Source organism: Canis lupus, chromosome 17, assembly GCF_048164855.1.
Source record: "Canis lupus baileyi chromosome 17, mCanLup2.hap1, whole genome shotgun sequence".
In the NCBI taxonomy this organism is placed as follows: domain Eukaryota; kingdom Metazoa; phylum Chordata; class Mammalia; order Carnivora; family Canidae; genus Canis; species Canis lupus.
The window spans coordinates 10,204,884-10,218,166 of record NC_132854.1 but is presented as its reverse complement, the minus strand read 5'-3'; the positions used below and the strand labels follow the sequence as shown (position 1 = coordinate 10,218,166).

Below are 13,283 nucleotides of genomic sequence, written 5' to 3'. Positions count from 1 at the left end.
TTACAACTGCAGAGTAACCAATCTAGTCCAGCTCATCTCTATGATTCACCGGATTTGGAGTTGACTCCATTTCTGCTCAAGGAAACCCACAATATTGCAGCTGGTAATTAACTACATTTTTGAGACTAATCTTTGTCTCAGAATAGGCAAAAGCAAAAGAAAAGATGAAAAACTTCTTTTGATAATCACTGGATATCACAATAACCCACAAGCTAATTATACTATGTTTTATGTTCCTCATGGAAGTCTTTGAATTAAAAATCAAGGAAATTTTTCTGGGTTTAGGTAGCTTTCATTCAAAAAAGTTTTGGCAATTAATTGTCATACTACTTCTAACTTTCTATTATTTAGGCATAAAAGATATCTGGAAATATTTTAATTAATATGCCCAAACTGTTCCACATAAACTGGTTGGTTCCTAGGTTTCCTGAAAGATCACTTAATTGCTGAAATTCAGCATGTTTAGATATTGCTCCAATTATAGGTATTTTCCTTTTAGAAAGAAAGTTTGTTCTACTCTCTACTATGTGAAATAAAATTGGCATAAAATGAGCTTTGACTCAAAAGCTTCTCCTGACATTTATTTGCAAAAGTTTCTATGGCCAGTACTCCTGTAGCCAAGGTGACATTAAGCCTTGTTGGTCATCAGGGAGAAATGCGGCTTTTCACTTCACTCGTTCTGGGTGTGAGAAGAAAGGAACTACTTGTTGATATACCAAACTCAATTTGCCTCTTTCTGCCCCTAGCAATACTTGATATTTACATTTCAGGCAAAAGACTTCAAGAAAACTGAATTCCCAGCATAGGGAGACGGCGTCAGAGAGACAACCTGCATTGCCCAGCTCTTAAAACCTATAGAAGTAGCTCTTCTTCTTCTTCTTTTTTTTTTAATAATAAATGTATTTTTTATTGGTGTTCTTAAAGCCACTAATGGTACCTAGAGGCCTTCTTTTTTCAAGCTGTTGATGCGTATCTTTATCTTCTCAGGATTTGAGGATCTCTGTAATGAAAAATAAAATATAAACGTTACGTTAGAACATTGGTGGCTCAACCTTGGCTGTTCATGCCTGTCAACCACCTGAGAGTGCTTTTAATTCCTAAATCTCCAGCTGCATCACCAACCGACTAAATCAGAATGTCTGTGGTTGGAAAGAGGCATCAGGATCGTAAACCCTTGGGTGACTACAATATGGAGCCAAGGTCAAGAATCACTGTCTTATAAACCAATACTGCTTAATGATATCATAATCATATATCTGGATGTGTGTAGTGGGCAAGGATCTTAGTCCCAGACTCAGATGTTCCAAAAACACAGGTTATCTCCTTACGACCTAATTTCATTTTGATTATGAGTTGCATACCAACTCCTTTAATTCAGCCAGTGTGGTAGAAGGTTGATCCTGGCCCATTTAGGATTCTTTCCTGGGATTGCAAATGAACCCCAAGGGGGCTTGCATGGTACTAAAATGTTTGCATGGCTGTAGGCCTAGAGAGGATTCTGTTCTGGATTGCTACTGAAGCATACACCAGCACTGTCCCATGATGGATCAGTGGTCTGCTGGGTTTCCTCAGCACAGCCCTCCCACCCTGTTCCATCCTTTTCTTTCTCCTGCACCAGGTCCTGGTATGAGGCACTGAGGTTAGCTGGCTGGAGTCTGCCTTGAAACACCAATAACATTTTCTCTTCCCCCATCTCCCTACATTTGGGGAAATGGCTGTGCCTTTGCTGTTTCTAAGGGACTGAGCATGATGTTAAATGAAAATGTTAAGAAAGGAGCCAATATTAAACTGGACCTTCTGGTCAGCAAAACTAGTGTCTCCTTCTTTTATATATATTTTTCAAAGATTTTATTTATTTACTAAGAGGAAAGAGAGAGAGGGGAGAGGAGCTTGGGGAGGGGCAGAAGGAGAGAGAGAATCCCAAGTGGACTGCTCAGTTTGATCAAAGCAGGCTCAATCCCACAACCCAGAGATCATAACCTGAACTGAAATCAAGAGTCAGATGCTTAACTGAACCACCCAGGCATTCTCAGTGTGTCTTCTTTAGGTAAAAGCCTATATGTTTCTTTTAGTTGTTGGTTATATAGGTTCTTTTTAGAAACCATGAAATTGTGCCCCTTATCTTGAAGGAACTTTTTTCAGCATGGGAATTGTTTGGTTAAAAATTATCACTAATGAGGATATTAACATAAACATTCAACTCCAAATTATTTTGCTAGATAAATCTAATTTGTCTGTCTTCCTCAGGTAATTTTGTCATCTGTCTAAACAGTATGAATCACCTTTAAAATTGTATCAACTGGTGCTGCTTCTGGCAGAACAGGGCCGACTTGTCTTAATCCTATCAGTGCTGTGTCTCTTGTCATTTAGAACCTCTCCTTAATTATTGGTTTAGTTTAATTACTTCAATTTAGTTAACATTTGAAGCCCATTCAAGGGGAGAAGAACAGTTTATTGGTTAGCACCATTGTTAAGTACCTATTCCCAGTTTGTCTGACTCAGAAACCTGCAGGTGTGTATCACCTTGGTCTTAAGAAAATATGCCTCTCCCTTACAAAGGCCAAGTCAAACAGTCATAGAGAGAATTTATGTTACTATTATTGTAACAAGAATATCCATTAGTTGTGTGCCTATATATGTGGGAACCATGTGTAGACCTTATAAACAATCTCTTGTTTAATATGACAGTCTCCATTTTGTGGATTAGGAAACTGTTCAACCACCTTGTTTAGTTCACTCAGCTAGTTAATTGAGGTTACAACTTGCTTCACCCTCTTAACCAGTATACTTAGACATACAGATGTTTTTTCTTTTTTTCAAGTTTTAAAAAAATTAATTCCATTATAGTGAACATACAGTGTTATATTAGTTTCAGGTGTCCAGTATAATGATTCAGCACTTCCATACAATATGAAGACAGTTTGTGATGTTTGAAGCTCGCTGTTGTAATCCTCTCCGCCATGCACACATAATAAGACATTCCTTTGCCTAGAAAGTAATAAACATAGAAAATAAAATTAGTGGCATGCACTAATACTAAATACGTTCAAATTCATAATGGATTACAAAGAGGAGCTTGGAAATATTTTGGGATAAACTTTTTGAAGGTAATGTGATGGTTGCTACCCAGACCCCTGCAAAAAGTACTGTGATACCTGCATGTCTGATACAGGGTGCTGTGCTAAGGGGAGCATGGTCTACCCATAGCTGCCTGATACATATGCAGTGATGGGTATTTATTGACACTGTCCAATATAGTATCCTATTGACTGCTCTCTCTCTTTCTCTTTCTCTTTCTTTTGAATAAAGGGAATAAATATAAGCTTTGCAGTCAGACAAATATAAGTTTAATTCCTAGCAGTAATCTGAGTAAATAACTGAGTTTTCCTTCCTAAATGCAAACAGTAAAAAACAACATGTATTTATATGGTTATTTTTAGGATGAATGGGATGATCCTGTAAAGCTTCTACTAGTGTCCCTGTCATAAATCATCTCTTGATGATGCTTTGATTATGATGATAGTAATACTGATGCTAATGGTGTGTCCATTTAGTAGAAGGGATGAAAGTGTCATCTGTGTCTCATGTGCTAAGTTGTGTATTTCTTCATTAATATAGGACTGTCTCATGAGTGTATGTCATGTGTATATACAGTGGTTTATGACTATGAAGTAATTTGTCATCCATGAGCATGTGCATGTGCATGCACATCTTGAGATAAGGGTTGAAATATTAGGCTTATTTTCCTAGTGATAACATCAAAGCCTAGAAAGAGAAGGATTTGCGATAGATGATGTAGAACTTGCACTCAAATTCTCAATTTCTGTGTTCACCTACTTTTCTCCCTTTACTATCATATTGCCTCTTATAACATGGAAGACTCTAAGACTTGAAAAATATAAATGTTTGTGGGACTTCATTAAAACTTTCTAATATGAAAGAAGACAATCATGTTAGAATCAGTGCTTTAGTATGATCAAAATTTCACATGAAATGATTTTTCAGAAATGTCCTCTATGTTCTGATAGACCATTAGCTGTGCTTTCTAGAAGATAGCTTTATTTTGTGTTAATCTTACAATTGGAGGGTTTCAGCCCTAGCCCTTGAAATGAGCTAATAGTGGCATGTGGTAGAGGAAATCCAATGTTCTTAGGGGATTAAAAATTAAAGAAGAAATCTTTTGGCAGGAAAACACACCAAGTCATGTGTAAGCTTCCACCTTATACCATTGTCATAGCTCCATGGAGGAGACAGCATCTAATCGTGTTCTTAAAGGATAATCACTGTCCTGTTCAGGATGTCCTGCTGACTCCATGGGGATGCTAGCAGGATGTGAGAGACATCACAAGGCTGACTCACTGGAACCAAGGGATTTAGCAAATGCAGGAAAGGAGAGCAAGTTTAAGCTGAGAATGTAAGTAACTTGCTGAGAAGCCAGAGCAACAGAGAAAACCTTTCTTCACAAGTGTGCCCAACACATTTAAAACAGTTCTGGCCATTAGAAATGTTTTTCTTTTATTAAGCTGAAATATATTCAAGTGATGAGGCTCTTAAATGGGATATTGGTGGGGGTTTATTCAGTCAGCAATTATTTATTGAATATCTACCATGCGCTGGTATCTTCTGCATCCCATCTACGTAGTTCTGGGTGCCAGGAACAAGTCAAGACTCCTTGCGCTCATGATGTTTACATTTAGTGAAAATAACAAAAAAGTCAGATTTTGAAAAGCTTTAAATGCAGACACAGAAAGACGTTGTTTGGTCTAGGCAGGCAAGTGGCAAAGAAGAGCAGTGACAACATTTTAGGAAAATGAAGCAACGTCTTCAAAGGAAGAGAGCAGTTGGTTGTCCAGCTGCAGGCAAAATAGTGCTAGTGGACACATCCCAACACATATTTATTTCTCATCCAAAGATTTCATGTAGGGATTTTTTTTTCCTTTTGTGTAAACTAAATGGAAGTTGTGATGCTCTATGAAAATCTACTCTTTACCTTTCTAGAACATATCTGTTCTGTGAAACAAAGTGATTGATTGCTCACCCTAGTTCCTTTGTCCTTGAAATAAATATTTGGACCTACATCCAAGATTTTTTAGGAAATTGACTTAAGTGCTGGAACTGTTTCAGTAATCTGTGAATGACCCTAAATTACCTATTCATAAGAAGAGAAGGCCAGGGCGGGATGGCAAACAAAGTAGCCTTTTCATTCTTCCCATGACTTCCTCTCTTTGGCAGACCATCCCGGTCCTCTTTGCAGGAGCCCGGGCCGGCTCCCTGCCTTTCTGGCGGACGAACAACATTGGTTCAGAAGATGGCCTGGAGTGCGCAGCGTGCCACCCACTGTATTGGAAGCTGAAAGTGTTTTTGCTAGCTGAATGTCAAGTTAATGAGGTTTTACTATCTAGATAGTGTATATTGACAAGAGTACCAGGTACTTTTATTGACAGCAAACCTCTTGGTCTGGATTAATGCTAATCCAAGATTGCTTGTTTTTCATGATAGGAAACCATAGACTTGTTATTAATGCAGGTGACTTCTCAAATGTCAAAAATGAAACACTTTGCTTATTCACAGGAGGAGTATGTGTTGTTCGTGTTCAGGGTCACTTATTTGTATTCTCTTGACAACATTTTGAACTGAAAACGGTTGTGTATCAGCCATCTGTGGCTGTAAAAGAAAATAAAGCCATGTGCTCATGTGCTGCTCCATTATAGAGATCTTCTTTTTTGTCTTAGAACCAGTATGTGTCACTCCCAGTGATTCAGGACCAGCTTGTGGGAGGGACAGCCATTCCACACTGTTGTGAGCAATTGCTGCGGGACTATGATGACTTTCCCAAAAGCTTTCCTCACTGCTCCTCAGATGGGTCTGTGTGGTGGAGGCGAAATGCAAGGGCTGAGAATTATAGACTGTGGGCCAAATGAGTTGTCACTCCCTAGTGCAATGTGGGCGAGAGGGGGGAAGAAGGTGACAGAACCATTTTTACTGCAGTTAAGTGTGATTAATCTATGCCTTTCTAATGAGATTAAGAAAAAAAAAAAACTTTTGTTTGTTTGTTTGTTTGTTTGTTTGTTTTTGCCTGCTCTTCTCTACTCTGGGAGTTAATTTAACGCATTCAGCAGGAGCTATATGGCAGGAACAGTTGCTCCCTTGCTGGAAATTCTCCCAATCAAGAGCATAGCCTATCTTTAAAAAAACAAAACAAAAACACACACATGCAAATACTATTGATGATATGCTTTAGATTATATATAAACATCTCACATTACCCCTATTATAATTTGCTTTTTAAAGAAAGATATATTTATTTATTTTACTGGGGGAACAGACTCCCTGCTGAGTGTGAAGCCTGACTCAGGATTCTGTCTTACAACTCATACGATCATGATCACGCCCTGAACCAAAACTAAGAGTTGGATGCTTAACTGACTGAACCACACAGATGCCCCCATCATTTACTTTTTTTTTAAAGGAAATAATTCAGTTCTTTCATTGGTGAGAGATAGAAATGGGTTGGAACAGTCGATATTTTCTTACTCATTCTTTTTCCAACTATTTTTCAATCAAAAACTTAAAATAAGACATTAGAGCTTGATACCTAAAGTAGGGAATGTCAAAAAATGAAGTCATCTCATGTTTGAGAAGGATGTTGATGGTCATTAGGCCAACTGATGTATTCATATGGTATCACCACTGGTGTGATTTTACATGGGTTTGTGTAGCTATTTGATTGATATCTGTCTTTTCTACTAAAGTATGAGGTGGTATATGAAGATTCATCGACATATGGACTTGCCACCTCTTTCAGAGCATCTAACACTGACCTTGGTGCAGACTTGGCTTGGCTCTCTGCTTAAATGTCCGTTGAATTAAAGAATGAATGAATGAATTAACTACTTACGATTAGAGTTTTACAGATTTCTTTTAAAAATGCTTGTCTAGTTTTTTTTTAACACCTTTAGCAACAGAGGTAGGTACCTTTGTTCACAAGGGTACCCAATGCATTTTCAACAGTTTTGGCTGTTAGAAAGTTTTCTCTTTTATTAGGATGAAATATGTTCATGTATAGACTTTACTATTCAAAAATAGAATCGGGTACGTGTAGAGTAGAATGACGAGTAGTAAGGGATAATCTTCTTTATATCCCGATCTATGTGCTTTTATTGCTTGTTATTCCTTTCTTTCATTTAAGCATTGTTCACAAAGCTTGTATAGTTATTAATTACAATTAGCTGAAACTTCTAAGAAAGGATTTTGTTGGGGGAAAAATACAGGTCCTATATAAAAGACAGTTGGGGTCATCCTGTCCATTGTAATTAAAATGAAATTGACACAGACCTACATTTTCTTAAGCTCCTTTTTCTACCTGTTTCCTGGGCACCTTATTTTGTCCTGAGGCTACTATTCTGCAATATAGTGGTTCGTAGTTTCATATCTGGGAAAAAATTAGGTCTCTTTCTTACTCCTCCATCATTTCAAATGTATTAAGTTTTATTTGATTTTCAAAGTATTAAGTATTGTGATGAATATGTGTCACTTCTTTAGAAGGCAGAAGTGGCTGCAATCTGCTGTGTTTTACTTGTATAATTTCTTTTTGCTCTATGTAGAGATAGGTGATATGTGCGTGTGCACACATGAAATTGTGCACATTTCGAACTAAATTCAAACTAAGATTTATTGAGTACCTACTATGTACTAGACACTGTTCTAGGGACTAGAATATAGCAATGTGTTGAGTTCCTGCTTTCATCAAGCTTATATTCTAGATTAGGAGGACAAAGAATAAATAAGAAACTAAGTAAAGTGATTTCAGAGAATGACACTTCTGAAAGGGATGCCTAAGAGAAATTTCATGACAAAGATGTGACTGGCAAGATCTACTTCCAAGTGACTGGTTAGAGCAGGTTTCCCTGAAGCGATACTATTTTTACTGGAAAATAAATTGTGAAAATGAGCCAACATGCTAAAGTCTTTGGAAGGAGTAAGTGCAGGCAAAAAGAACAGTAAAATTGGAGACCCTGATGCATGCCTAACTTAAAAGAGTGTTTGAGGAGTAGAAAAAAGGACAGTAGGGCAGAAGCAAGGGAGAATTAGTAGAATAGGAAATCAGAGAATCCAACAGAGCCCAGTCGCCTCTGTCAAGATAGGAAGTTTGTGTCACATCACAAGAATAATGGGAGGCTTTTAAAGGATTTTAAGCAAGAATGTGTCGTTATAGATCTAATTTGTTTTAAATTTATCACTCTAGCTTTGGTGTAGAGAATGGAATCTATGAGATAAGAGATAAGAATGAATTGTTCTTGCTTATTTGTCAAAATCAATGACCATATATTTGTGAATTTATTTCAAGCGTCTATGCTGCTTTATTGATCTGTGTTTCTTTCCTTTCACCAATACCACACTATTTTGGTTAAGGTACCTTTATGGTAAATGTTGTAATTATGTAATGAAATTTATCCTGGTGGTATTTTCTAATTTCTAGCATACATGCATTTAGTATTTCATGTTTTTGGATATTATTCTAAATGTATTGTGTTATTTCATTTTCCAATATGTTGTTCGTAGTACATGGAAATATATCTGATTTTTGTGCATTGACCATTATCCTGCAAATGTGCTAAATTCACTTAGTTTTAAGAGTTTTTTTTTTTTAAACTGAAGATTCCTTAGGATGTGACTACATAAACAATCATGCTGTCTGCAAAGAAACATTTTTCATTTTTACCTTCCAATCTGGATGCTTTTTAATCCTATTTCTTGCCTCATTACACTGGCTAGGACCCCAGCATAATGCTGAACTGAAGTGGTGAATAGATAGCCTTGCCTTGTTCTCTGTCTTGCACAATGATGCTTAATGTTAGCTACAGGTTTTTGTAGATGACTTTTATCAGGTTTGGGAAGTTCCCTTCTGTTACTATGATCTTGAAAGCTTATAAATATGTGTGGACTTTTTGTCACATGATCTTTCTGCATGTATTGTGTAGTATATGTTTTTCCCTTATTCTGTTAACATGGTGAATTATCTAGTTATATTTTTGATTATTAAATCAAGTTACATTCCTGGGATAAACCACAGTTTATTATTATGTATTATTCTTTTAAAATATGTATAGAATCAATCTGCTAATATTTTTTCATGAAAGATTAGTCTGGAGTTTTTTATTCTTGTATATTTGGTATTGTTATCGGTGTTGCTAGCTTCATAAAATCAGCTGTTAAGTATTCTTTCCTCCTCTATAAATCTGAAAGAGTTTGTATAGGAGTCTTGCTTCTTAAATTTTTGATAGACCACCAGTGAAGCTGCTAGGTCTGGTGTTTCTTTCATGAAAAAGTACTTAATTATAAATGTAGTGTTTTAGCAGATATAGGGTTATAAAGATTTTTCCTCTTTTGTCAGATTCTGTTATTTCTGTCTTTCAATGAACTTGTTCTTTTCATCTACATTTTCAATTATGGACATAGAGCTGTTCATAATATTCTCTTATTTTCCTTTGCAACATTCAAGAAATCTGTAATTAAGCCCACTATAATTCCTAAACATTTTAATCTGCATCTTCTTTTTAGCAGTGTATGTTGTTTATCAATTTCATTGATCTTTCCAAAAAACTAGCTTTTGGTTTCATTGATTTTCCCTATAGTTGGTTTTTTAATTTACTTTAGCTCTTATATTTATTAATTTATCTGTGCTACTTTATACTCTTCCTAGCTTCCTAAAAGAAATGTTTATTATAGATTTTTTTATTTTCAGAATTTTATTTTGTTGTGTGATTATTATTTTGCTACAAATATTTCTAATTTCTTTGTGATTTCTTATTGACCCATGGTTTGTTTAGATATAAACTGTTTATTTTCCAGATATTAAATTTATATCATGAACATTTTCTGACATCATTAAGTAGTTTTTATTTTTTTACTTTTAGTTTAAATTTTTTAAAGATTTTAATTATTTGTGTGTGTGTGTGAGAGAGAGAGAGAGAGAGAGAGAGAGCACAGCAGGGGGAGGGGCAAAGGGAGATGGAGAAGCAGACTCCCTGTTGAGCAGGGAGCCTGACTTGAAGCTCAATCCCAGAACCCTGTGATAATGACCCAAGCCAAAGTTAGGGGCTTAACCAACTGAGCCACCCAGGCACCCTTAAGTAGTTTTTAAAATGAAAAGAGCAGAAGAGCGATCTCTGTTAAGGTAGCAAAGATATTCTGAACTTAAAATTTATGGAAAAAGTAACTTTCTATAAAAATTGAGACCAAATCTCATAGCAAGATATTGTAGAAAAAAGGAGAATAAGGAGATAAATAACATCCTAGATGTAATTAAGAACATGTCAAATGAAAGAAATCAAAATGATAAGTTTATACTTCAAGACTACATTTAGAAAGTAATGCAAGACATGGAATAACATCATAAAATAGAAGTAGAAAACCCAGAAGTTAGGTGCTAGGACACAGGGAAAAAATAGAAATTAAAAAACAAAAACAAAAACAAAAACAAACCCAATATTTTAGAAATGAAGACTTAACCTGTAGTACCACCAGAACAGATAAACACATGGATAAAGCCCTAAGAGAAATCTGAGGTGAAAAGTAGGAAAATTTTAAAAATGAGAAAGAAATGAGGGAAGAGATAAAAAAGAATTTGAGAAAAAGTGATAAATACTGAAGAAGGATAAAGTTCTGAAATAAGAAATCCCTAAAGAAGAAAATGAAAGTGAGGGACAGAACAGATTCTGAAAAATTATCATTCAAGGAAAAATTTCTGTAGTGGAAAAAAGAAAGAAAAAGATTTAAAATATACCTTGAAAGAACATACCAAGTATCTGAGATTATTGATCTAAATCAACCAAGACCAAGATAATGTTTTAATGTAACTATTGAAGTACTGAAGAAAAAGAAAATTCTTTGGTTATTTAGGAAAAAAATGACATAAGGAAATGAAAATATGATTATAATCAGAATTTTGACTTCTGTGTTTTATTCTAGAATAAGGTAATATAGTTAAGATAATCAAGGAAAAAAACACATCACCCAATAATTTTATATCCAGCAAAACTTTCCAATATCTAAAGCACAGACTGTTCTACGTAAGCAAAAACTCAAGGAATATTTTCTCATGCATACTTCTTGAATAATAAAATAGAGAGTGAACCTCAGACAACCAAAATGACAGAAAGGAAAATTGATAGATGGTGAGCTTTACATTTATAGTTACTTATGTTGGACAAGCCTTATTGTCATATTAAGACTAGATTAGAACACGTCCTAGTGTAGAAGGATGACTAAATGAGGTTCAAAAGAAAAAAGTATGCTATTTAATGGCTATATATTTAGATAACGTATTGCCAGAGAATCAAATGGCATTTATAATTCTTTTTTTAGAATATTATAAAGTAATGACTATTAGTAGATCTTATACTTCTTAAAGAGTAATTTCAACAATATTAATAATTATATGCCTGTTTTGGGGAATGACTTTCTAATCATAATGGAATTCCATGTATCATGGTGATCTTTCTTACCCCTGTTTCCACACAGGAATTCATTTAGATAGGTTCTCACCTAATATTGTTTTTGTCACTATTTCCTAGCTTTCAGAACCTTCTCTTCTGATGGGGGATCTCCAAAACCAGGACTGAAAGTAAAATTTGTTTATACTTTTTTTTTAATTTGAGAGACACAGAGAAAGAGAGGCAGAGACATAGGCAGAGGGAGAAGCAGGCTCCCTGCAAAGGAGCTCAATGTGGGACTCGATCTTGGACCCCGGAATCACACCCCAAGCCAAAGACAGATGGTCAACCACTGAGCCACCCAGGTGTCCCTGTAATTGAAATCAATATTATTTTCTATTTTATGTCCTGGTATTTTTAAATATTTTGTTTAAAATTGTTTGTATATGTTTAATAATTTCATATATAGCTCTCAGTTTACAAAAAAAAAATTAACACAAGAATGGAATCTAATTTATTCTCTAAATTTCAACTGGTTTGTAACTCAGAATATATGATGAATATTTATCAGCTACATGATTTCACAAATGCTGTTGAGCAATTCTTTAGAAAGTTAGGTATGGGTCTGTGGAATATACTGATGAGATTTTTGACTCATTAAGGTGGTAAATGACCTAAAAACACATTTCTGGAACATGTGGTATGTGAGCAGCAATAGTTTCCAGTGAGCTTTTTGGACTGACCATATATTCCAAGTTCTTGAACACACCTATGATAGTGTTTGGTTGGGTCTGAGATCATGTCAAAATAATGACTAAGAAAAGTAACGTCAGATGTTTGAAACACCCTGAAGATTTATTTTTCTTCTTTCTTTCTTCTTTATTTCATTCTTTATCTTGTTTTTTGCAGTATGGAAACTACTAGAGGAGTTCCAATCCATTCTAAAAAGATATATTACAGGAAAATTTTACTGATTTTCAAAACTTTTGGAGGCATATGGGATAAACTTTAAATGATGGCCAAGTTCATTAAATTCAACTGAAATATCTGAACTATATATTTAGCTTCAGTTAATTAAAATTTATTATACTAATCTGTTTAAATCAGAGCTCTTTAATATTACTTCATACAATTAAAAAGTAACTAAAAGATTTTTTTAGGAAACATAAATAATTACTTACATGTTAAGATTTCAGGGCTTGATATTTCTGCTAGTCCACTACTAGACTGAAATTCCTTCTTGTAGCTTAGATTTTCAATGTTAGCTTTCCATAATCATTACTATTCATTCACTTATTCAGTTGTTAAGTATTTATCCAGGTCCTCCTATTTTCTTGGGATAGATACTATATTTCTTTTTAAATTTTATTGAAATATAATTGATATATAATGTTATATCATTTTCAGGTGTGAAACATAATGATTCAATATATGTATGTGTTGCAAAATTATCACCAAGTCTAGTTAACAGATACTGAGATATTTTAAAGCAATAAACTGAAAGGAATAAAAATTAGCCATCAACATTATCATGTAAAGTCAAACTCACTGAGTAGGTTTTGAGAGAATTGGAAGGGTAATGCATATGGATAAACAGGGATTGTTGGTGTCTGCGATACCCATTTACTTTGTAGTTTTGCTGAGAATTTACCTTATCTATTAAGTAATGTAGGCACTTCGTAAGTGATTTGGACTTTTCTCAAAGGTTTTATACTTTTTAATTTGCTCTTAAAGATTGAAGACAAGGTGTACACCTGAAAATAAGGTATACACCTCTATTTAAAGAACCAATATTTTCAAATTATCCCCTGGCTGTAAGCTATTTATATGAAGAAGAAATGTTAACTT

At 34.8% G+C, this 13,283-nt stretch overlaps 1 protein-coding gene and 1 long non-coding RNA gene across 2 annotated transcripts in view; one reads left to right on the top strand and one right to left on the bottom strand.

Annotated features, from left to right (window-relative positions):
• ITGBL1 (integrin subunit beta like 1) overlaps nt 1-13,283 on the top strand; it is a 212,207-nt gene that overhangs the window by 51,082 nt on the left and 147,842 nt on the right. The window lies entirely within an intron of this gene.
• Nucleotides 835-13,283, bottom strand: part of LOC140608298 (uncharacterized) — a 28,215-nt gene continuing 15,766 nt past the window's right edge. The window contains exons 3-4 of the long non-coding RNA XR_012010318.1: nt 2,857-2,988; nt 835-1,000 (exon numbers count right to left, since the gene is read on the bottom strand). This is a non-coding gene — a long non-coding RNA (uncharacterized lncRNA). The remainder of the gene's footprint in view (nt 1,001-2,856; nt 2,989-13,283) is intronic.